The following is a 25,634-nucleotide window of genomic DNA, read 5'->3' as shown; positions in this document are numbered from 1 at the left end:
TTGTAAATGAACATCTCTAAAGAATGGGTCATTTAAGTACTACCTTGAGATCTGTATCCTCATATTTTATCAACACTCAAATCTAAACATTCAAAAGATATAACTTCTAATAATTTTGCTCTAAAGAAGCATAGAGCAGAGCGAAGATGCCACTACAGTAGATCTGTTTCAGGACAGCATTTATAGATGAGAGCCCAGGAACAAAACGTTAAATTTAATAAGTGCAAAGCGATGCAGCTGGAAAGAAAGAATGGCCTGCCTAAGTGTGATTTAAATGGCACTGAATTAGCTGGAAAGATATCTTGATGTACTGATAGAGCAGCATGTAAATTGGCAATTCAGCCTGAGATGCCAACAGAAAAAGCATGTCTTGCTCCCACAGAAGGCTATATCTTATAAAAATGCTACTTGTTATTGCTTTTTAAAAAACCTTATCACATGTTAATGTTGTTTCAGTTGGACTATGCTGAAAACAAGAGTTTACTGAGGACAAAGGTCAGCATAATACCTAGGCTCACCTCTAGTCACTGCACTTTGCTTTTTAAAATCTAATTTTACCATGGCCATTATAGCCTTTGTCACTTAACCAATGATTCAGCAACAGGTACTGTATTAGTTTCCTTAGGGGAAACCAAAAGGAATTAAGTCTCCTTCCCTGTTGTAGACAGTGTGATGGGTTGAATTGTGTACTCCAAAATGTTGCTGAAGTCCTAATTTTTCACAAATGTAAATGTGACTTTACTAATATTTAGAAATTGAGTCTTTGCAGATGGTCCGGTTATGATGAGATCATTAAAATGGTCCCCGATCCAATATAAAAGGTGGCCTTATAAAAAACGGAAATTTGAACACAGAGACAGACATACATACAAGGAATTCTATGTGAAGACACAGGGAAAAGGTGGTCATTTAAGGCCAGGAACGCCTGAGGCTGCCAGCAGTGAGGAGAAGGCGTGGAATGGATTCTCCCTCACTGCTCCTCAAAAGGAACCAACTCCGCTAACACGTTGGTCTAGCCTCCAGAACCAGGAGCTAAGTGTCTGATGTTTAAGCCACCCAGTTTATGCTACTTTGCAATAGTCACCAGATTAGGTCACAAAAGAAGTGAGACCAATGACAAAACTGCCATGGTCAACAGAACTCCTTAGGTGGATCTAGCTACAGATGCTTTGGCTCAATTAATGGGGCCAGGGCCAGTCGCTGGACCACAGATCACCACCTTCTACATCAGTTCAATCAAAGAAAATAATGGTTCATGTCCTTTACAAAGGCTGACCCAATGGGGACTGTTTAATCCTCTAAAGATGATTAGAAAGAAACAGGAGCAATAAAGGTTAATGGAAAATTAATCCTGGTGACCTACTTGGGCAAATCAAAGTTGTAAGAGATGTGTTTATTTAAAAAGAAGAAGCAAAGAATATTTAGAACAGCAACTTCAGATAAGGGGACAGAGATAAGACTTTAATTAAAAGAGTCTTCAGTATTCACATATTTACATAAATGCTGAAAAGATAAAAGCCTTCTGATAAGATAATATAGATGAACAATAGTAATAATTCTGTGTTAACCCTGTAGAAGATGATAAGAGATTTCAGGTGACCATCCTGTCTCTTTACTGGCTGTTTACAGAGGCCCTGTTGTAGGTACTCTGTCGATGCTCCCAGCTGCACATTAGTTCACTGAGATCACCTAAGACAGGCCCTCTGCACCCCAGGAGTAAGTGAGCAAAACATATAACGGGAATGATGACAATGGTATAATTAAGCTGACTCACTTCTCATCCAGTGACAAACATCCTGCCATTAGTCCTGCTCATCACTTGCCATACACACCATCCTTTTACCTAAGCATGGTGAGCTTTCTGTCTTCCATGTGTTATAAATATGATACAATGCTGGCTGCAAAGGGCCTACAAAGATAAAAGCTATCTTGTTAGAAAACACTTCAAACATCAAATTCAGAGCGTTGTTTGAATATATGTAAGCAGATGCAAGGTTTTGCCTGCCAAGTGCCAGCTGAGCATTGCCCTTTCCTATTTCCAGCCATTCCAACTCGCTGCCCTTGGAGAAGGTCTCCACACGGTGCTCAGCTGGTAAATGTGAAGGCCTCCCCATAAACACAGCCCTGGAGCTGTCCATCTTCCAAAGAACATTTCTGCTTTAAAAGTAGTCCTTGTTGCTGAAGCAGCTACACCAGGGCCAGGGCCAGGGCCTCCCAAATCTGAGAAAGTCTAAATAAATAAAGCTGTATGTTAATTAAGGGCAGTATAACCTAAACTATCATTCAAAAGAAGTTTGAGAAGCTGGTCAGGATAGGAGTACTATTTTTAAGTGAGGGAAAGACTTCTTGCAAATTTCCAAATTGAAGTAAGATTTAGAGACTTCTAAGTTTTCTCTCAGGAAATCTGTTGTGTTGCAAACTATAAAAATACGTCTCGATATTTTCACAGAATAAACCCCAACTTTATTTTCTAGGAAGTTTTTTGAAGCTTTGTTAATCAAGCCAGGCGCATGGACCAGCACCACGAGCATCACCAGAGAGCTGAAGTGCTGAAGCTGAGAACCCACCGGAGACCAACTGACAATGAATCTGCACTTGAACAAGATCTCTCAAGGTGATTCCTATGCACATTATAATCCTCCCCCGAGGATGTGTTTTCCATTGATTTTTAGAGAGAGAAAGGAAGGGAGAGAGACACACACACACACAACACACACATCCATCGGTTGCCTCCCACACGCTCCCCAACTGGGGATTGAACCCGCAGCCTAGGTGTTTGCAGTGACCAGGAATCAAACCTGCAACCTTTCAGTGTACAGGATGATGCTCCAACCAACTGAGCCACTGGGACAGGGCTGAGAAGTGCCTTATGCATCTGGCCAGAATTACACGTAATAGATTGCCTGAAGCTTTAAGACTGTCCTCTGGTGTCCAGGAGTTTATGAAGTCACAATCCCTTTATTATAGTTGCATGAATCTGGGGACATACTAAATTTCCCAAAAGCCACTTAATGCTGGCTAAGTCAACTTTTCTTTTCCAGAACATGTAGGCTGGTTATAAACTGATATCTAAAAGCATAGCTGATTCTAGAAGAATTTTGTTTTACACTCAAAGACCAGCATCACAGGCTATTCATTCATTCCATAGCAGTTAGGGAACAACTACTACCTAGGTATTCCATAACAACCAACATTGTGCAGAGCGCCGAGTCTGGTGGACAGACATTACAACATGGCATGGTGGCTCTAATAGGGAATGGTCCGCACAGGAAGCCCGGGTGCAGAGGAGGACGCTGGTGCGCTCTGGGGGAGCACCTGACCCAGACCTGGAATGCTGGGGAGGGCTTCCTGAGCTGAGCTTGATTAAAAGAAGAGGAGAGGTTTTTCAAGCAGGAGCCCACCTAGAGGCACAGGGAGTGTGCTGTTGGGTTAGGCCAGTGGTCGGCAAACTGCGGCTCGTGAGCCACATGCGGCTCTTTGGCCTCTTGAGTTTTTAGCAAAGGCCAGCTTAGGAGGACCCTAATTAAGTTAATAACAATGTACCTACCTATAGAGTTTAAGTTTAAAAAATTTGGCTCTCAAAAGAAATTTCAATCGTTGTACTGTTGATATTTGGCTCTGTTGACTAATGAGTTTGCCGACCACTGGGTTAGGCCAAACACCCAGACCAGCAATGAAAGAGTCAACTACCTTATTTAGAAAAAATATTGGGTCATGGTTTTCCAGATTTTTTTTCAACTGCTTTGAATATTTGCATGCACAAGCTGTAAATGCGGCAGCCACTTAGGAACATTTTTTTCCCCCTTTCAACTCGCCTACCTGTAGCCGAGGGGGAATGGCACACATCAAATGCAAGAAGCACTGACTCAGAAGTCTGCTGAACACTGCAAGGGGGCAGCATAACGAACTGTGCCTCCACATTTGCTATTCGATCACATAGAGTGTCAATGAAACTGCAACCAGCAATACAGGGGCCATAAAGAGAATCGCATTCAACTTAATACAAAAGTTAGGAAAATGTCTTCAGTAAGAGACACTGGCGCCGAAACCGGTTTGGCTCAGTGGATAGAGCGTCGGTCTGCGGACTGAAGGGTCCCAGGTTCGATTCCGGTCAAGGGCATGTACATTGGTTGCGGGCACATCCCCGGTTGGGGGTGTGCAGGAGGCAGCTGGTCGATATTTCTCTCTCATCGACGTTTCTAGCTCTCTATCCCTCTCCCTTCCTCTCTGTAAAAAATCAATAAAATATATTAAAAAAAAAAAAGAGACACTGGCTATTTGGCAGGTGTACCGCTGGGAGCAATTGAAGGCACTCAGTATCACCACGGGGTCCACTCCCCTCTCTGTGCCTATCTCTTCTTCCTGCGCTTAAATAGTTCTTATCCTGTCTCCTTCCTCCTCACTTTGTGATTTTTCTGACTCATTTTCCTTCTCCCTTACTACCTCCAAGTGCCCTCCCGTCTCTAATTCAACTCTCTTCTCTCCCCTTTCCATCTGCCTGCGATTTTACACCCTCCTTTTGTGAGAAGCAGGAAATAGGAAGAGAAGCAAGGACAATCAAACATCTTTCTACTTTCCCCCCTTGATCCCATTTCACTTTTATCCCCACAGGTCTATTCCCCACTTCCTTGCTCTCTTTCCTTCCCTAGAGTTGAGTCTCTGTTATCAGCTCTCCCAAACACAGAGCTCAGCAATGACAGAAAAATTGCTGGATTCCTCTACTGTTCCATCGTCATACTTAGAGAACTCAGATTCTCCTAACCTGCTGCCAACTCAAGAACTGAGAGGGAAAATAATCCTTTTTAAAATGTAGTAAGCTAGATGCATGTATTTCTTCATTCCCATTTCTTTAGCATGCTTTAAAAAGCAGGACAATTCTTGAATGTTCAGCCACTGTGCTCAAAGGGTACAAAGATGTAATATATATTAGGCAACAAGATTTTATTTTATCCCCGGTTTTCCCTAAGTACATTCCCTCTAGCACACCGTGAATCCTACCCTTTTGTTAGCCTTATCCCTCCTTGTGCAGATTCCCCAAACCCTCCTGGAATGACTGAAATGTGCCTCGTTACCAGCCCAAGGCAAATGACTGACACAGATCGGAGTTAGCAGGGTGCTGATTGACAAAGACACAGGTGGCACACAAAAAGGCTCACTTAACGCCCCACGAAGAAACCTTACACGTAACAGCTTAATAAACATACGAAAATGATTGCGACAGAGAAAATGTCTGGTACCACTTCCCCCAGGAAATGCTCCTATGGAGAACTCTACGTGATGCAGGATAGTAAGAAACTAAGAAGATTCCTTGGTGAGTGGAATGGGGAAACTGAGACAGATAGCTAATTCAAACTGGCCCCCTCCAGCTCCCTGACTCACCTGCCTCCTTCTCCCGTGCACAACCACTCCCTTAAGCATTAAGCCCTCAGGACAATGAGGTTCTGATCGGCACCGAATAATCTTAGGAACAAAGCCTCAGGTCTGTTGACCACAGAGATAGAATTTTGGTTAAGCTAACATCTGGACCTCAGTTGTGTTTCAGCTCCAGGCCCAGAAAAGCAGCAAACCCAGACAAAGTGACGCCATGATTGACATCAGGACCAGCTGCAGTGACTAATGACCCCCTGCCCTAGTGCTGATCAATCAGTATAGACCAGTGGTCAGCAAACCGCGGCTCGCGAACCACATGCGGCTCTTTGGCCCCTTGAGTGTGGCTCTTCCACAAAATACCATATGCGGGCATGCATGTACAGTGCGATTGAAACTTCGTGGCCCATGCGCAGAAGTCGGTTTTGGGCCTGGGCGAGTCTATTTTGAAGAAGTGGCGTTAGAACACTCAAGGGGCCAAAGAGCCGCATGTGGCTCGCGAGCCACGGTTTGCTGACCACTGGTATAGACCATGACTCTGAAAGGACACACCAGGAACGTTGATGAATATTCTATTGAGATCCTCCCCTGAAGACCTCCCCTAAGATTTCGGCCTTTAGTAAACAGATAAGAACCTTTAAGGCAAAGGACTCAGCACACTCCCTCTCTCTCTCTCACGAGCCGTGGTCGGCAAACTGCGGCTCTTTGGCCCCTTAAGTGTGGCTCTTCCACAAAATACACGGCCTGGGTGAGTCTATTTTAAAGAAGTGGCGTTAGAAGACGTTTAAGTTTAAAAAATTTGGCTCTCAAAAGAAATTTCAATCGTTATACTGTTGATATTTGGCTCTGTTGACTAATGAGTTTGCCGACCACTGCTCTAGAGCATGCCTGCACCTTCCCCGCTTCTTTCCTTAGATATGTATCCTTCACTTTTTTTTTCTCCTAAGCTCCAAGGGCCCTTCTTTTGCCTCTGTAATTTGTTTCCTGAGTCCACACAGCCCAGCTGGCTCACTTCTTCTGCCTCCATGGCTTTCCTTCTAAAAGGTTAAATAAACTTCTTGCATTAGAGTTCTTGACTCTGAATTCTTTCTTTGCCGAACTCACGATCCAAGGTCTAACTCAGCTACTACCATGAGGAGTAGGCTGTGATATGGCAATCTCACACATATGCTTAGAACTGAAGAAAAACAATTTGGTTTTCTTTAGGTATTTCACTCTTTAATTTTCAATCCCTATGTACTATCATCAAAACTTTAGGGACAAGTTTGGTTGACTACCCTTGTACCCAAGTACTTAGATACAGTATATGTTCCACAAATATTTGATGAAATGAATATGTTAATCAAACAATTAACAGACAAATCAATATAAGCCTAAGGCACAACACAATTAACTAGTTGCAGGAAAATACTTCACACACTAATACACTTTGAAGATTTCCTCCAGATTTTTATTAATGTCACCTATTAATGTCATAGGGTCAACATAGGCTCTTGGATATAACTCACCTCCAAGAACTAGGAAGGGAAGAGGGCTGCTTTGGGCAGGGACACTGAGCAGTCAGAGGAACAACTAACATTCTAATAGAAAATGAGAAAATAAAAAGCACCAAAAAGCAGACAAAAATTCTCAAAAAAAAAAAAAAATACAGTAGCCTGGGATAAATTAATCCTTCCATTTGTTCCCACGATAGTTTGTACATACCCTATTATTACTGGTGGTTTCATCATACCATTACACTTCTTCAGTGGTTCCTGAGTTATGTAGAGTTGAGGATTTGATCACAGGACACCAAGATTTTCTAAGCAAGTGAAGAAGGCTCCAGAATGGGTTTACTCCAGGAAAAGGACTGTAATCCTACCTTTGATAAGTCGAAGAGTAGACATAACAAGTTGAGCTGTGGCTGAATAGAACCCTAAGCAGCCTAACCTCTCTGGATTCACCTCATAATTCAGAAACTAGGTTTGCAGGTCCCCAAAACGGGGAATGCAAATCATTCCACAGCAATAAACCAAGAGTTTAGAGGTAGGACTAGCCCAGCTGCAGTGATAATTTGTTATAGCTTGCTCGGAAGCTATTTTAAAAAACACATATTTTATTTATTTACTTTTAAATATATTTTTATTGATTTCACAGAGAAAGGAAGAGGGAGAGAGAGATAGAAACATCAATGATGAGAGAGAATCATTGATTGGCTGCTTCCTGCACGCCCCCTACTGGGGATCAACCCCACAAACTGGGCATGTGCCCTGATCAGGAATCAAACTGTGACCTCCTGGTTCATAGGTTGATGCTCAACCACTGAGCCATGCTGGCCGGGCTGAAGCTCTTACTTTTAAAAATGTATTTCATTTTGCATGATCAACAGAGTTCCAGAAATTGGAATTCATTGTCTTCATGTTTAAAACCTATGAGAGAACATTAACATTGGATTGAGATGGCCATGCTCCTTTTCTGGAGAGAAAAGAACTCTTCAGAAACCTATCCCACCTTATCAGATAGAGAGAACTTCCTGTGTTAACTTTCAACTCCATTGCCCACTCAGACTTAAACCAGTTTTAGCAAATGCCCTGCCTCATATCTGAAAAGAAGGGCTTGACCCCTTGAAGAAGAAACTTTGATAGCTCCAAGACACACGTATTGTAATCTACAAAGTACCTTAGTAACCCATCAATAGAAAATGAAAAGAATAACTACTGTAAAATAATCCCCAGAAACTACTCATATCACTTCACTGCATATCATGAGATCTAGCTTGTTACCATTCAACAAATAGGGTTTTCTAATCAGAAATTGGAGAAAAGATAGTGTGGTTTAACCTCCCCTAACCTTAAATTTCATTTTGAGCTTTCAAGCAATATAGTTTCCTAGCTATATAAGAACCACAGTTCTATGATATCAGACTTGTCTACTATATTTCACTATAAGTATTTCCAGGAAGAAACAAATTATTGTTTTTGCCTTCTGCATTCACTACCTAAATTCTAGAGCTATGTTTTATAGTGGGGCTTTAAAGATGGCATAGGAAAGGTGGGAAAGGTGTCACCACCCAAAGCTAGTCCTGCGTGCCTTCTCCCCCTGTGATTCACATGATGGTTTTTCCAAATGAAGTCCCTGTTCAGACTCACCAGAACATCAGCATTTTTGTACTTCTTGTATTCTCATCTCAATAAGCTACTGCTTATGGGAGAGTAAGAAATAATGACATTTCCTTCCATAATATTTGTGTGTATATATGTGTGATCATATCTTGTATCATTTCCAAGTTAGAACTCCAGATCAAGTCATCAAATGGTGAACTCAAAATAAGACCTACAGAATGGAAATAAATGAATGAAGGGGTACTCCTAGCAAAAACTTCCTCTACATCGCTGAAAATTACAAGCCAGATAATCTACTTCTCAGACTCTGGATCCAGGTGAGCTCTCCATTAACAGACCTTCCTGGCCTGGCCATTTTCGCTTGGTTGGTTGGGCGTTGTCCCATGGACCTAAAGGTTGACAGTTCGATTCCTGTCCGGGTTGCAGACTAGATTCTCATTAAGGGGAGTGCAGGAGGCAGCCAGCCCATTGATGTTTCACTTTGATCTCTCTCTCTCTCTCTCTCTCTCTCCCCCCTCTCCCTCTCTCTCCAAAAGAAAAAAAAAAAACAATGAAAAAATAAAAACACACTAAAAAACAGGCCTTCCTGACAGAGAACTAGGTGACTGTCTCCACAAGAGATCACTGTTTTCATAGTTTACTAGGATAAAGCAATTACAGCTTCAGCCATTCATGAATAAAGCCTCTTTAACATTTTAATGGGAACATTAAACTTAGCTTCACTTGGTTTGGCCTCCCTAGAAAGTCTTATCCTTAGAGAAAGATTCTTTAAAAAGCAATAATGAAATTGCAGGCCTGTCTGTGCCCCACAGGGCATGACTGGGCCACAAACACCGACTGCTCTATCTCTCTCCTGAACTAGCCTATATATTTTGGTAAGACTACACTTTGGTAAATGAGAGGAGGCATCTAAAGAAATACCTTCCTCTCTGCAGTATTTGTGTGCTTGTGTGTGCTCACTCATTTTATATCTGACTTGTCTCCTAATTCGCTTTTTAGGTTATACACAGCTTTGAGTACAATGTGTGACTCAATAAACGTTAAATCATACTTTTCTGCTGTTTTCCCTTAATCATCTTCTACTGCCTCTGCTTCCCCGTACAATGTGAGTGATTCCCACCAGAGCTACCCACTGCTGTTTGTCTGGAGACCCATTAAACTCGGCAGACAACCAGGAGAGCTTCAGAAGCCAAAGGTGAACAAGAAATAATTCTCAGTCTCAGTGACTTAACATGAATGTCTGCCTCTTTGTCTGAACAAAATCTGAATCAGTGTGAATAAAAGAGTTTGTCACTTAAAAACCAAGTAGCAAAGAAGAGTAAAATTAAAGGGGATGGATATTCAGGTCATTCATGTACTCAACTCTTCACACATTTACTGAGCACCTACTATGGACAAGAACTGCTCTAGGTAATGGGGGGTCCAGCCAGGAATAAGGCCGACAAGACGCACACACAGCTCAAGACATAGTGGCAGAAACTGCAGTAAACAAAAAAAAGAAATGTCAGGCCCTGACCTGTTTCTGAGTGGTTAGAGCATCGGCCTGTGCACTGAAGGACCATGGGTTCCATTCCCAGACAAGGGTATGTATTTGGGTTGCAGGTTCGATCTCCGGCACCCTAGGGCATGTGTTGGGACGCAACCAATTGATGTGTCTCTCTCACATCAATGTTTTTACTTTTTTCTCTCTCCCTCTCCTTCCCTCCCGTCCACTGTCTGTAAAAATCAATGGAAAAAAATATGCTTGGGAGAGAACTGGCAAAAAAAAAAAATGTCAGAGAGTACAAAGTGCTGTGAGGAACATACAACAGGGCGGTGTGATGGCAGAAGCTACTTAAATAGGGTGCATAGGAAAAGCCAAGCAGAGCACGAGGCTACAGCAAATACTTAACTTCATGAAGAGACATGGCAGAACCTTAAATGCATACCACTAAGCGATAGAAGCCAATCCGAAAAGGCTACATCCTCTGTGGTTCCAAGTAAATGAAATTCTGGAAAAGATAAAACTATGGAGACAGGAAAAGGATCAGTGGTTGCCAGGGGTTGGGGAGAGGTAGATGAATAGGAGAAGGGCAGAGGATTTTTAGGGCAGTGAAATTACTCTGTCTGATACAATAATGGTGGACACATGTCATTATACATTCATCCAAACTCTTAGAATGCACAACCCACGAGTGAACCCTAAGGTAAACTATAGACTCTGGGTGACAATGATGAGTCAATGTAGGTTCATCAGTTGTAACAAATGTTCCATTCTGGTGCAGATGCCCATAGTGGGAGAGGCTGCGCATGTTCAGGTCCATGGGGGCAAGAGATACATGACAATCTGTATTTACTGCTCGATTTTGCTGTGAATCTAAAACTACTCTTAAAAATAAAGTATTTTTTTAAAAAACCTTAAGGGTAGAAAGCGTGCAGTGTGTTGAAGAACTGAAAGGAGTCCAGCTTTGCTAGAAGGTAGTGAACACGGCAGGGAGGGCAATGACGTCAGGGTAAGCCATGGAGGTCAAGGTTAGAAGTTTGACTTTCATTCTAAAAGCACCACTGACTAAGTTTAAGCAGGGCTCATCATAATGTGTTTTACATTTCTGAAAGCCACTCTGACTGCACTGTGAAAAATATGTGGAAAACCAAGAGGCAATGAACAGAGGCGGAGGATGGTAGACATGGCAGATTTGAAAGGTGTTTTGAAAGAAGAGCTAACTCAACATGGGGGGGGGGAGGGTAGGAGAGTCAGAGAAATAAAAGATTTACGAATGGAAGGAGATACCATTTACTGAGACAGAAAGATCCTTCTAGGAGACTACACAGGAAGACCATGCCAGGTGCCAGGTGTCGTGTGGCCGACCTATGGAAGTGGTGGAATGTTCAGGTCCAACAGGAGAACTCACATTCAGCTTGCTTGAGTTCTCCCTTAATGTAAATAGCAAATGTATGTGTGTGTATGTGACATACACACACATATGCCCCCCATATATCTCTATGTATGCATATCTGGGTATATAGAAATATATGGAATGTTTAATATATCTCTATGTATGCATATCTGGGTATATAGAAATATATGGAATGTTTAATAGATGATCTTTGCAATTAAAAGCATGTTGGTATCATTTCAACAATCTTTCCAAGACCAAAGGGCAAATAAGGTGAAGAATCTTGCCGAGGTCACACGGCGAGTTGTCAGCAGAGCTGAAACCAGGACCCAGGTTTCCTTGCAGGAGAGCACACACACACCACACTGCTCTGCATGCCGCCCAGCGCACGCAGAGAGCCCTCGAGCACTGTTCTCCACGTGAGAACGCGCGTGCTGGACGCCGCAGAGGTGGAGGTGCTGCTGCCACCTCCCCTTTACTCGTTCTGTGGAGAGGCTATGTAAAAATAATCTATAAAACGTGGCCGACAAAACTGAAAAATAAGTAATACAAAGGCAGACCTTACCGAGAACAAATCAAATGCTGAAGTGCAATGTGACACAGATTTTTAAAAAGACATTTTAATTATGAACTGCAAGGCCTCTCATGCATAAGCCCCTCAGAAAGCCTCCCCAGGGCCACCCAGCTGGGGCTTCCTCATAAATGGGGAAAACACAGGTGCCCGTGACTCACAGGCTTACCAGTACCTCTTTATACACCTCCCCTGCAACTCCTCACCTATCTTTTAGGATTCTCAAAGAACTCCCAAAGCATTACACAAATTTTAGGCGAAGAAACAAAAACAAAACAAAACACTAGAACCTACGAGGTGACAGGTCTGGTCTTTGCAACACTACTTAAAAGAGTAAAATTGGATGAAATTACCACCCAAATAATTCAGATCATATTTAAAGCAAGCAAACACTGGGGGTGGGCAGGAGGCCTGCACATGCTGTTTGGTCTGCATACTACCTGCACCAGTTTCAAAAATAGGTCCCATTCTCATCTGCCAGGCTCTCTGTCAGAAGCCGCCGAACTCCCAGCTCTCCACATTCTGAAGTATGAAAGGGAAGCAGTGAGGGGGTGTCTGCCTCTGTGTTTGCCTCTGTGAGTCATACATTCTCTGTCCTTATTGAATGTGGGTTGTTTGTTTTCTTGTTGATTTGCAGGCTTCCTCTCTGCTGCTTTTCTCGAACAATGTTTTTCCAAAGGCCCCTGCGTTGCTAGCACAGACCCACTAATGAACACCCTCGTCACAGTCAGTGCTCCCACAATAGCTGGACTAGGAACAGCCAAAGAAGGGGGTTCAGGAAAAAGAAGTTTGAGGTGTTTGGTCAACTGCACCTTGTCCTCCAACCTGGAGATTCAAAACATCACTTTTCAGGGCTAAAACCATGACGGCCATGTATGTTAAGATGGGAACCTCTCTCCTTCACCACTGATTTTTCATACCAAATGCTTTCACAGAGGTACATGAGACTGACATGCTCCCAGCACACACAAAGGACAGCTGACACTGCCCTGTGTTAGATAAATACTCAGGGGGATCACTCTCTGAAACTGACCGTGTCTCCCTCCCCACAGTCCCACTCACGTCAAGATCATCCACCTGGGCCTTATCTCCCCATCCGTTCTGCCTGTAGAACCCCTTCTACTGCATCGACCCATTGTTTGCCTACTTACATTTTCTCTAATCATTGAATTTTTCCTTCTTTTTGCTAGTATGGTGATTGAGATTTCCAAAGAGAATCCCAGAAAGGCAGATGGCAAGAGTGAAGGCAAACAGGGCAATTCACAGGGGACTTGCTTCAGAGTCTGTTCCTAGGAAGATGCTAAGCCAGTAATTAAGAGAGACCAATGATGGGAGGCCTGGAGAGCAGACAAGCACACAAGTAAGAGTGACTGAAAGGAAACAGTGGATTAGAAACCAGGCAGGCATTCAAGGTGGTGGGCCTTTGACACCACTATGAGCATCTCAGAGGCAGCTCCAGAGGCCCGAAACACAGGCAGTGGATGCCCGTGGCATCTATCACTAGAGATGGTAAGAAAGTGAGTAGGCAAAAATAAGGCAAATACTGCTGACACTCTACTTCCTTTATAGTCAAAACATCCTCTCTCTGCATTTCTATTTTTCTACATTCTTCTTCCCTTCACAGCTTGAGCCCAATATCAAACGCCCTATTATCCTCATATGACACCTGAAACCATGGCCTGCCAATGATCATAGTGATGATCCTAAAAAGATGTGTACACAAGCACATACCATAACTTACTTTGCAAAGCATTCTTCACGTCTGCACTGTTAAATAAGTAAATGCAGGCTCAAAGAGAAATTTTGCACAAAATAACCTTCATTCAAACCTAGATCTTCTAACTTGAGGTCCTGTGCTTTCTAGAATACACTGCTAGTATATTTCTTGTTTTCTAACTGTATATGCTGAACATTTCATTAGTTTCAGTGATTCAGAATTGGTGAGGAAATAAAACATCATCATTATTTGATACCCCACTTACTTGGAAATCTGGGAGGTGCTATCAAAAAAGGCTGTACATCAAATACAGGATACTGAATGGGAAGCTATCACCCAAAGGTGGAGAATAATAAAATTTGCCTTTGTTTAGTCATTAAGGCCAACATCACCAACTTAGCATGTATATGCAAATTTTTAAATGGATTTACTAACTACAACGACTTAATTCTGTTTCATAGATTATCAATGTTGTTTTTTTAAAATAAGTACAATTTTGATTCATTCACACTGGACAGTTCTTGTTGTATTGGCTGTTGTCATTTTTTAGATTTTATTTATATCAATGGCTTTTTAATTTTTTTAAATTTCCCCTGAATAAGAGCTCTGATCTTAAAGTAATAGTACTAAGTCTGTAGGCTAAAATTAAAAACACACACACTCATATGGTTTTGTCAATTACCTTTATTATTTACTATATTGTATTGTAGTTCAATTTTTCTATCAATTCATATCTGCCTTTCCTTAAAGAGTCTAGCTGATTTTAAAATAATTGTTGAGTGGGTGAATGGATAGATATAAATGAATGCACATGTTCATCAAGCTGCACTCTTTGTCAGTTGAAGAATAAAATTCCACTTCCTTCAGACCCTGTGGACCAAGCTTTGGCTTTAGAATCACTTAGATACAGATTCAAATCCTACTCTTTGACAACTACATTTCTTGGGCAAATTGCTTCACCTCTTGATTCTAAGTTGCCTCATTTGAAAAGTAGAAATAACACTGAGTACCATGCAGAATTGGTATGAGGACCAAATAAAGTCGCAGACTTGGCACATTTTGTTTTAGAAGTTGCTACATCTAGTGGAACCTTGCACACCAACCTTTATAATTATGCTTCTCTATACAATACCCTATTGTAAAGTTAGTGCTAAATATCAGCCCTAGCTGGTTTGGCGCAGTGGATAAAGCATCAGCCTGCGGAACAAATGGTCCCAGGTTCAATTCTGGTCAAGGGCACGTAACCTTAGTTGCAGGCTCCTCTCTGTCCAGGGCCCTAGTCAGGGCTCATACAGGAGGCAACCAATTGATGTGTTTCTCTCACATCAATGTTTCTCTCTGTCTTTCCCTCTTTCTTCCACTCTCCCTAAAAATCAATGGAAAAATATCCTCAGGTAAGGATTAACAAAACAAACAAATAAAAAAATCGACTTTATTTATAGTGATCAGCAATTTTCCTTCCACTAACATCAAATTCATCTATTCACAGTCTCTAGATAAGTTATCATGCACACTAGATGTTCAACAAATTTGATGACTTTTGAGTAGATGTCTCAGAGAAATGAAGCTCACCTTTTTATGCACAAAAATTCTTTCTATCTGAAAGTTTTCTAAAATGTATTATACACTTAACCACTTTGCTAAAAGAGCAGTTTGAAAGAACTTTAACCTTTTCTTGACTCGGGATTACCAACATGAACTTATTAAGACTTAGCACTGAAATGAAAAGTTATAATTCTTTGGAGGCTTTTCAAGTCAGTAGATTTGCTTACACCAAATGTTTCCAGATTTATATGCTGTAATCATTCCTTTCATTTCTTCCTGTGGTCAGCAGTTCCATCTCCTGAAGGCATGAGACACTGGGAAAGTAAAAAGACAAAGTCCTGTCATCTTCAAAGAGTTGACTGCGACTTCTTCTCAGATATTTCTCATCTGTGGTCCCCTGACACATGTTTGGTAAGAGCTTCACGGAGGGCCCATATTTTTGTGAGTCCAAGGACTGATCCATCCTTAATGTCTTACTCATAATAGGTACTCCACAAATATTTATAAAGTGAGTTAATAGAATAAACAGCCTGCAACCTTTGTAATTATTGTTTTCTATTTGGAGACTTTGTTCCAATCCATGACTAATGACTTTTTTCCAATTCATGACTAACTAGGCCCCTTCCTCATTTGGGGCTGTACTTTTTCATCTGCAAAACAAGACAATTGGACTAAATTATCCCTAAGATCCTTTCCAATATGAATTTCCCATGATCCTATACTTCTGGGCACTTATATGCCAGATGATAGAGCTGCTAGCAACCCGACCACCAGGTAAGTGAAGTCTGAGAAAACATAATACATAAACAATGTATCCTTCACCCTCTAATATAACACCGGAGCAAAAAGGTATTATCCTTGTACCATCCTGATAAATATTCCTTTCTCTAACCCCTAATATCATATGTAAGAGTAGAAATATTGACCTTGGAGCATAAACATAAGGATCTTTTTTTTTTTTTCTGTGTCAAATGTTTATAATAAGTAAAAAAAACTTAGTATATCTTAAAAGAAGTCAACTGAGTTCAGGCAGTTTTCTTAAAGGAATATTTTTTTCTAAGAACTAAGTCTAGTGCTTTCATTTACCCTTTGTTCCAAGCTTTTCCTGAAAATACCACTTGGTTCATATATTAACTTATCAGCTACATTTGTTTAAATAATACTACAGCATCACCCTTTGCACAGAAATCTAAAGTCTCTACACTACGGTCTAATTTGTTCTATTAAAACTGAAACTTCTAGATTAAAAAGTCCACGAGTCTCACACAAAATGGGAAAAATGCTTTCAAGTAATAAGTCAAGTATCTGTCACCAAGCTCACTTGGAGGCCTGAGGAAGGGAAGCCTGGGCAGCTGTCTCCCTCAGGCAGCGTGGTGTTCCTTTAATTCAACTCTACACATACACAAAGTATGCTTTCCTCAAATGGTGTATCAAATGCTCAAGGGGATACACACACAAAAATTGAATAAGAGATAGTATCTCTGCCTTGGAGGAGATGCAGCAAGGCTGAATGGGTAAGAGCAGCGATCATGGAAAAGGACAGCCTAGGAGAGAATCCCAACTTTGCCATAAATAGCTGTAAAACTTGGGCAAGTTACTCAACCTCCTGATCCAATGCCTTTATCTACATAAGTGATGATAACAGGCCCTATCTCACAGTGCCATTATGAAGATCAAATAAGTTATTACTCCTGAAACATTAAGAATAGTTTTTTCACACAGTCAGCATTCAAGGTCAGTATCATCATCATGAATATCATCATTATCTTCATGATGAATTTACAATCCATGAGTTTAAACATTTTTTTTCTTGGGGCTAATCCTCACCTGAAGGTATGTTTTTCCATTGATTTTTTAGAGGGAGTGGAAGGGAGGGAGGGAGAGAGAGAGAAAGAGAAACATCAGATGTGAGAGAGACACTTTGATGGCTTGCCTCCCGCTCATGCCCAGACCTGGGCCTGAATCAAACCCGCAACCCAGGTACATGCCCTTGACCAGGAATCAATCCCAGGACCTTTCAGGCTGACACTTTAACCACTGAGCACCCCAGCCAGGGCTCATTTATTTATTTAATAAAACTGAAGCTATAGCAGAATCTAGGAAATGAAAAGGGGGCGGGGGGGCGGGGGGGCGGGGAGACCAGAAAATTATTTTTCTTGTATCTTCCTGACAAATTCTTACTACAACCAGTCCTCGAGGACTTAAAGATAATGATGAATGAGGGTGTGGAGAAACATGTAAATACACAAAGAAGCATGAGAAAGAGGAGAGAAAAGAAGAGAGGGAACGGACAGGAGGAGCATTTGAGTTATCTGAGGCAGGAATTAAACTGAAGATGGAGGGAAAGAGAACATTTGTGGCAGCCTTGCCCTGACTTGTTTTCTTCTCTCTACCCAGAAAACCCGTCCTCACACACTGAGCTACCACACTTAGCTTTCTCCTTATACTTCTATGCTTTTGTTTCCACTTCTGTATTACCAGTACAGAATACTAGATGTAGAAAGGACCTAATCCAATGCCCTTATTTTATACATGAGAAAACCTAGGGCCAGTGAGACAGTCACTTGCTCCGGGTTGTTCAGCTCTGTAATGGCACCAGAGAAATTAAACCCGGGCTCCCTGTGCCCCAGGTCTGTGCTGTCTCCCTTAAGACAACAAAATAGTCTTGCTGGCTCTATCTCATTTGGCATATATATAAGTTTTTATCTTGGAAAGAAAATCTTGAGAAATATTTTTAAACGAATTAACAAGAAACTTACTGTTTTTAATTCAATAAACGTGTTTTATTATTAATGTCATTGTCTGTTAAGCCTAAAATTGGGTTTTCCTCTGCTTGAGCAGGTCCTGCCTAACCAATAACACGACAATCAGATTTCAATTAAAGAGATGCTCTCACCTGGGCCATAAACATAAACACACACACACACACACAAGCACACACATGCACAGGTGGGTACACACATGTACACACACAATCAAGAGGCACTTAAAGTTTTAGGCTTTTCTTGGTGTTATCTTCTGGCCTGTGTTTAAAAGAAGGATATCTCAAATATTACAAGACTAGTGACCCAGTGCACGGATTCATGCATATTGAAAGGAAATGAATTAGAAGGTGGCTATCGAGGCAGGACTGGGTGAGACAGGCAGGACATGCCATGGAGCCAACCTCTTGCAGTGCCTCCCTGGCATCTGCTGAGTTAGCAGGGTCCCTCAGCCCGGCCTGCGGGGATGTGGCCGGAACCGGCTCTCCAACATCCCTCTAGCTAGAGGGCACTCTGCAAAGTTGCTATCGTACAGGGTCTGGAACGCAAACACAAGTGTGCAGTAAACCAGATTCGGGGCTGACAGTGCTCCAGCAAGAACATAACCCACGGCTGAAGGTGGAAGCGCGGCCCTGCGAGGAATCGGGCTCCCTCCTCTCTGGTTTCTGGGTGCATCACCCAAGAACCGCCGCTGCCAAGTCACTGCAGCTCAGCAGCTTCTGCGTTGAGCGTCCCCCCTGGTGGTCAGTGCGTGTCCGGTCAGATGGTCAGACACTTAGCACATTAGCCTTTCATATATATAGATAAGGCTCTCCTAATGTAGCAACTTCAAATAATTAATCTCCCAAAACAGAAACAGGTTTCTTACTATTGCTCCATATACTATTTCTAATTCGACAACAAAAGGCAGCCTAGCCAAAACCGGTTTGGCTCAGTGGATAGAGCGTCGGCCTGCAGACTCAAGGGTCCCGGTTTTGATTCCGGTCAAGGGCATGTACCTTAGTTGCGGGCACATCCCCAGTAGGGGGTGTGCAGGAGGCAGCTGATCAATGTTTCTCTCTCATCGATGTTTCTAACTCTCTATCCCTCTCTCTTCCTCTCTGTAAAAACTCAATAAAATATATTAAAAAAAAAAAAAAAAAGGCAGCCTAATCACTGTATTACTCAATGAGCTTTCATATCTGGTTCCTGGGTGTCCTTGTACACTTTTGCCCAAACCAGGCCAATAGTCTCCTAAATGTTTCCTGATTCCCAGCTTTCAATTCCACGATGGAAGACTGAGCTTCTGAAATCAGATCCTTTTAATACCTTTAATAATATATTTAAAAATGGACCTTGTAAGTATGTTTTTCTGTTGTTATATCTCAGATCCGTAAGTAGACTTATCTGGCTAAAACCAACATTTTGAAACAAGAAAAAGCCCTGGCTTGTTTACACTCTCCCCATTTCCCTGCCCTAGTATCAGGGCAGCATCTTCGTTCTCAGTTGCTTCACCAAGTGGGGTTTCAAAGGTATGATGTCACTGTGATTAAGGGAAAGATTTTGGCAGTCTTCTCACAGTTGTTTAGACTACAGACACATCTGAATCTGGGCCACTAAAAAAAACTCAGCTCTGCTGTATAAATAGGTGTTTACTTTTAGTAGACTAGACACGCTTAAAGCTGATTTATTAGAACTGTGTTTAGTAAGTATTATTTACATGGATCTATACTCTACTATGACTCTGTGTTTTATTTTTCTTCTTTTCTCTACTTTTCTTTTACAGTAAATATAGGCTGGCCATCATGGCTGGTGGCAGCTGCGGTTGCCATTCTCACTCACATGAAATTCAATAATAGGAAAAGCAGAACCCAGCATTATAAGAACAATTGAAAAATCAAACACTCGAGCTCATAAGGACTTGAGCCAAGATTTGAAAGTTTCTAAAGACGGGAAAAAAACACGTTGCTGCATCCTCCTACCCTGCCTGCCAACTAGCAGTGGTGGCTCATCTCTCTGGATGCTTCTAAAAAAAAAAGAAAGAAAGGAAAAAAAAAAAAAAAAAAAGCCACAAATGTAACAGGAGCTGAGATCCTGGGGGAACCAATTAAATTTAAGACACTTTCAAAATTCTGTTAAAAAAACACACCATGAAATTAGAAAAAAACTTGGCACTTGAAATGACTTTTTACATGTTCTGCGTAGGGCTTGTGGGATAGCACTTATATAATGACAACTTGTCACACTTATAAACCTTGGGTTTTTAATATAACAGAATAGAATCATTAGCTGGTAAAACAAACAGCTACAGAGGAAGAATGTGGCACAGCATGTCTAATAGGTACCTCACCCGTCATCTTTGGAATTATCAGCCAAAACATGACAAATTAGGCCAAGGTCAGTGGCAGATAACTGCAGAGAAACTCTCCTCTGAATGGCTGGATGTGTACACCCTTGAGGTTCCTGCAATGGACTAGCAAAGTGAAGATGGGGACAGTCTTGCAAGGTGCAAAAAACTCTCAGATCCCGCCGCCCACCAGGTACAAGCTTCTCAATGGCCTTTTAATAATCTATGGCAGGAGAGGCTGGGGTTGGGGGAGACGAGTAGCTCTTAGAAAAGGTTGCCAGAGTCTCCTCAGTTGCAAAAAGCATCTGGAGAGACTGAGCCACCACTACTAGTTAGCATGCAGGGTAGGAGGATGCAGCAATGTGTGTGTGTTTTGTCTTTTTCCTTCCTTAGCAACTTTTAAATCTTGGCTCAATTCTTCCCGAGCTTGAGTGTTTGATTTCTGCGATTGTTTTTGTAATGCTGGATTCCATCAGTTGGGTTTCAGCTGGTGGTGGGAACAGAGGACCCGTGTCCCCTGACTCCTGGATCTCTCCAGAGCTCACTACACTAATCGATGGCTTCTGAGAGTTAGGCACAACCTTTCTTAAGTGGATGTAAAGCAGATGTGTCAAATACAACAGAACTAGGCAAAAACACAGTAAGACTTAAAAATACACCCATTCAGCTGAGTTTCTGTGATGGCTTCTCTCTGTTCCAGGATGAAGTAGCCACAGATCCATCTCCAAAGCAACCAGACTCCACCCCCTCGACCCTCATTTAGTTCTCCGGCCTCTCTGTAATATGACATCAAAGTAATTGTGCCAACGAGGAGTTCAAAGGAAACACGCCCTCTTGAGAAACATCCCAGGGCTACTGGGCAAGGATATGCTTTTGTTTTACTATGTGGTTGGATGTTTCAATCGCATCACTTCAATCCTTCTCCTAGAAGAAATGGTAAGTTATGCCATTGCCTCTGTTGACAAATATGCATGAGGCATCTCCTCTGTGTTCAGCAGTGACCATATGTCAGGAAGAGCACTACGGAAAGAGAACTCAGAGCCTGCCTCCACGGAGATTCTGCTCTAAGCTATTGAAGATGCACATTTCTGTGAAGGAAGCAACTCACCTGTCACAACCTGATCTCTTTCAAGGTCTGCCTTAAATAGAACCTGTTCCAAGCAACTGTTCTGATGTCCTAATCAGGAATAACATCTTCCTCACTTGGGTTCCTATGTCCTTTTCAATTTTGTGTTTTAGTCATCTATGTAATTGTCTTATTGCCCTTTAAACTCTTTGGACAATCATATTTTAATGACTAGAAGGAGCAAAATATGTCAGTAAATGCCAACTTCTTGACTGTGCGGCAGAGACAAGTATCTCAGTTATTGAGGGACCAAAGCAGTCAGAAAGGACTTTACCCAGCTACACTTGATGGAACACCAGAGTTATATTGTCAAAGGGAAGTACAGGAGCAGGTCTAAATCAAGGACAAAGAAAAAAAAAAAGCAAAATTCTGATGTCTAGGGACGTCTCCTAACACAGATATTTAAAATGTGGTAGGTTCTGATGGCCCTCTAGGTGGCCATAAAGGGCTATGAAAAGTCCTTTTAAATCCTACCAAACCCATGACGGAGCTCCTTAGCCACACGAGCGATAGGAATGACTAGGGGATAATAAGACCTTTGTTTGTGAAGCCCTGGAACTCCTTTGAGGACCATCGCCCTACAGAGAACAGGTAATCTGCAGAAACAATTGAATTCCCATGTTTGCATTTGCCACAGTGAATAATGTGACCTCTTTGCACAGAAGGCTTATGCACAGTAGCTATAGCCAAGCACAGACTGTGACAAGCTATGTCTCTTTATGGGCACTTTGGAACAATATTTTCCCTAGATAATTATAAAATGAGAATACATATATTGTATCAGCCAAACCAAAAAATTTCATCGTCATAGCTAAATAGTATCACTATAAATATTTGAGCTTTGAAATGGTTTTCAAACAAATAGTGTTTAGAGTATCTCTTTAGAGTTGATAATTTTTAGAAATTACTGCTTTAAGCACTTACTTTCTTTTTGGCCTCATTGTGTAAATCATGCTGCTCTTCCTCTATTTCCCAGGATCCCCAAGGTCATTCTCTACGGTATTTGCTTTAAACACAACTTGGTGCCAAAGACTGCCTCGGCTTTCAATTTCAAGTTCTCTCAGTGACACTTTCCCACACTGGGTCTCTTCACATTTCCCTACATCCAGATCTAGCCGATCTGCATTTTCTGCAAAAAAATTCATTTCCAGTAACTGCAATCTACCTCTTACATAGTTTCCTTCCATTCCCCTGGGTCGGTCACTGCCAGGAAGACTGCAGAGAGGAGGAGCTGTGTGATACTAATGAGGCCTCAGTGCAGGACTCATAGCTAAAGTGAGGAGCTGAATCTGGCATTTCTCTTGGGAGAGCAGGTGAGCGCAACTGTAAGGGCACAGCTGAGAGTCATTTGGGCACCTTGCTGTTAGCCTAAAGCAGATATTCCAACATCTGAGCAGTGACCTGTTAATGGCTTACGTAATGAAGAAATGAGTCAGTGTACTTGGCAGTTCAGACCTGAGCTATGTAAGGCCTTAATTCAAAAGGAAATTCGGGAAGAGAAGTAGTGAATGGTGACAGATTATTATTTTTTTTTTTGTCCTTTCAGTGGCTGCTTGTGGGACAAAGGCTAATAAATTATGGACATTTGTATTCTGCTGTTGCCATTTTTCTAGACTTTCAGACCTGTGAGCTCCACTTTGAGCCCAGCTAGTGTTGCTTCCCAGGTATCCTGGGGAATGACAGCACCTTGGCCTGCTGAGAGGCATACCCTTACTTATAAGATTAGCTCATCTCAGCAACAGAGGAAACTTGCTGCAGCCTTTTAGAAGAACTGGGGTGGGGAAGGGAGGATTTCACATAGTTTTAAACACTGAGAAATCTCCTGAAATAAATGAAGTCTCAACCAACATATACCAACCAACCAAAGAATCATAAGTCATGTATGAGACAGGGTAATCTTACAGCAGGGTCTTGCCAGTCATGGTTGGAATGACAAAGGAAAAGTGTCTGACATTCTAAAGAGAGAAGAAACAGCCTGGCTGGCATAGCTCAGTGGTTGAGCATCGACCTATAAACCAGGAGGTCACAGTTTGACTCCTGGTCATGGCACATGCCCGGGTGGCAGGCTTGATCCCCAGTGTGGGGCATCATCCTTGATATTTCTATCTCTCTCTCTCTCCCTTCCTCTCTGAAATAAAAAAATATATATTTCTTAAAGACAGAGAGAGAGAGAGAAGAAACAATAGGCAAGCCTTATATTTTTAGACCTAATAACAAAAGATAACCTTAAGGAGCTCTTAGATATACCAAAATTTTATTTCTATTATCTCATTTAATCTTCACAACAATCTTTTGAGGTAGATGTTGTATTAATATTCTACTATTTAAGATGAGGAAACTGTGGCTCAAGAGCTTAAGTAAATGGTCCAAGTCTCCCCAGTTAATAAGTGCCAGAGATGGAATTTGAATGCATGTTATCAATTACTTGCATAGCAGAGGCCAATGAAATTGTTTGTTTGTTTTTAAGTCAAGATTAGTCTATTTCAAAAAAAAATCTGAAGAATGAAGGAAAGGAGTGAGCAGGATAAAAACAAAAACAAAAACAAACAAAAAAACTGAGGAATGATGGAAACAGAATTTCTCCAACCATATTGTCAGTTCATTTCTGTGTTATCTGGCTTAAGGAGGCAAAAAAAAGATTCTAATGTTAAACCATATGTATGTTTGCCCACAAAGACTGGGGTTTGTTCTTAGCCGAGTGAGTCATATATTTTAAAAAGTCTCCCACGTAGACTTGAACCTCATTCACATGGTATCATTCTTATTTCAGTGTGAATTGCCCCATTTGTCTATTTCAAGGGCTCCACACCCAGGAACTGAGTTTTCCTTCTGTGTCTCCGCCTTGGGGAGGCCAGGGAGGGGTGGTGACATCGTGGGGACAGTGTCTGTCTCCTCCCCTATGACTCAGTTGTATATGCCAAAGAAATGCTGCTATTACTAGTCCTGCAGCAAGGCATTAATTATTCGATCTGCCCAGCAAATTCATGGGGAAAACAGCATCCTCCATCCCAATCCCCAAAGAAAAGTGGGAAAGGCAGCAAAGAGAAACTACTCAGGCAAAAGCAAACCACAAGAGAGGTAAACTTTACCCACATCCTTCACTCATACAAAAAAACTGTATATACTAGTACATTCCCATTTTCAACTTGCCAGAAGCAGGTGAAAACAGAATTTGCTGCTTTTTCTGTGGTCTCATGATACATTGTACAAATTCCTAAATTGCAGTGCTTATCATATTGTCTGTAACTGTATTTTAGGTGTCTGTCCTCCCATTTATGTACTAGCTCCTTTTTTACCCTTCATATTTGTATCCCATGCACCAGGTATGATGCTTAACAAATACTTGTTAAGCAAACAAATGAGAGATTGAATGTAACAATAAACGAATGACAACGTGCTCAAGGCCTCTCTCTAACTAGGACAAAAAGACATGTTCTTTTCCCTCAATTCTTTATGCCTAAATGTGAGACTGTCACACTTAGACTGGGGGCAGATCGTGTCTCTTTGTAGTATTTCGTGTCTGGAATGTTTTGGCACTTAATGAATGAGAGTGTTCTGCATGTGGTTACACGTGCACAAATCTTGCAGGTTCCTCTGTTCCTATATTCTAAACAGTTCATCTCTCTCCTACCTTGCACCCACCAAACTTGCCTATCTCATAACTTACTCCCTTCATTGCTTATTATCTGTGGACTTAACTCTATGAGAATCATTATTCTTTTATAAAAGGTCTTCTCCTTTTTATTGGAGGTTCCTGGAGGGAGGGAAGAACAGGAACTGTGACTTGGTATTACCCACAGTACTGCCCACAACCGGCCAGCCATGTTCCAAGTATGATGGATACTGATATTCAGCAAGACTCACTACAGACACGGCCCTCCTCTTGCAGAATTTACAGTCAGTGGAAGGAAGAGAGATAAATAATAGGGCCAGTGAAGTACAGTAACTGACAGAGGAAACACAGGGTGCTGTGAGCGCACACAGAAGAGAGACCAAACTTAATCTGGAGATCAGGAAGGACTTTCCAGATAAAGCACCTTTTAAATTTGACCTGAGAGATTAAGTAAGGCTATCCAGGTGAAAGGGGAATGTGGGGAATGGGAGGAGAAGACCCAGAGACAATGAAGAACCAGTGTAAGCAAAACACTTAAAGAGATTAAGAATAGCTGGCGTTTCAGGGAAGAGGCAAGTCTGGGCCTCAGCTGTTTTATTCTAAGGGCAATGGGAAGCCACAGAAGGATTT

Source organism: Eptesicus fuscus, chromosome 8 (genome assembly GCF_027574615.1).
Source record: "Eptesicus fuscus isolate TK198812 chromosome 8, DD_ASM_mEF_20220401, whole genome shotgun sequence".
Lineage (NCBI taxonomy): Eukaryota > Metazoa > Chordata > Mammalia > Chiroptera > Vespertilionidae > Eptesicus > Eptesicus fuscus.
Note: the sequence above shows the minus strand (reverse complement) of the source record.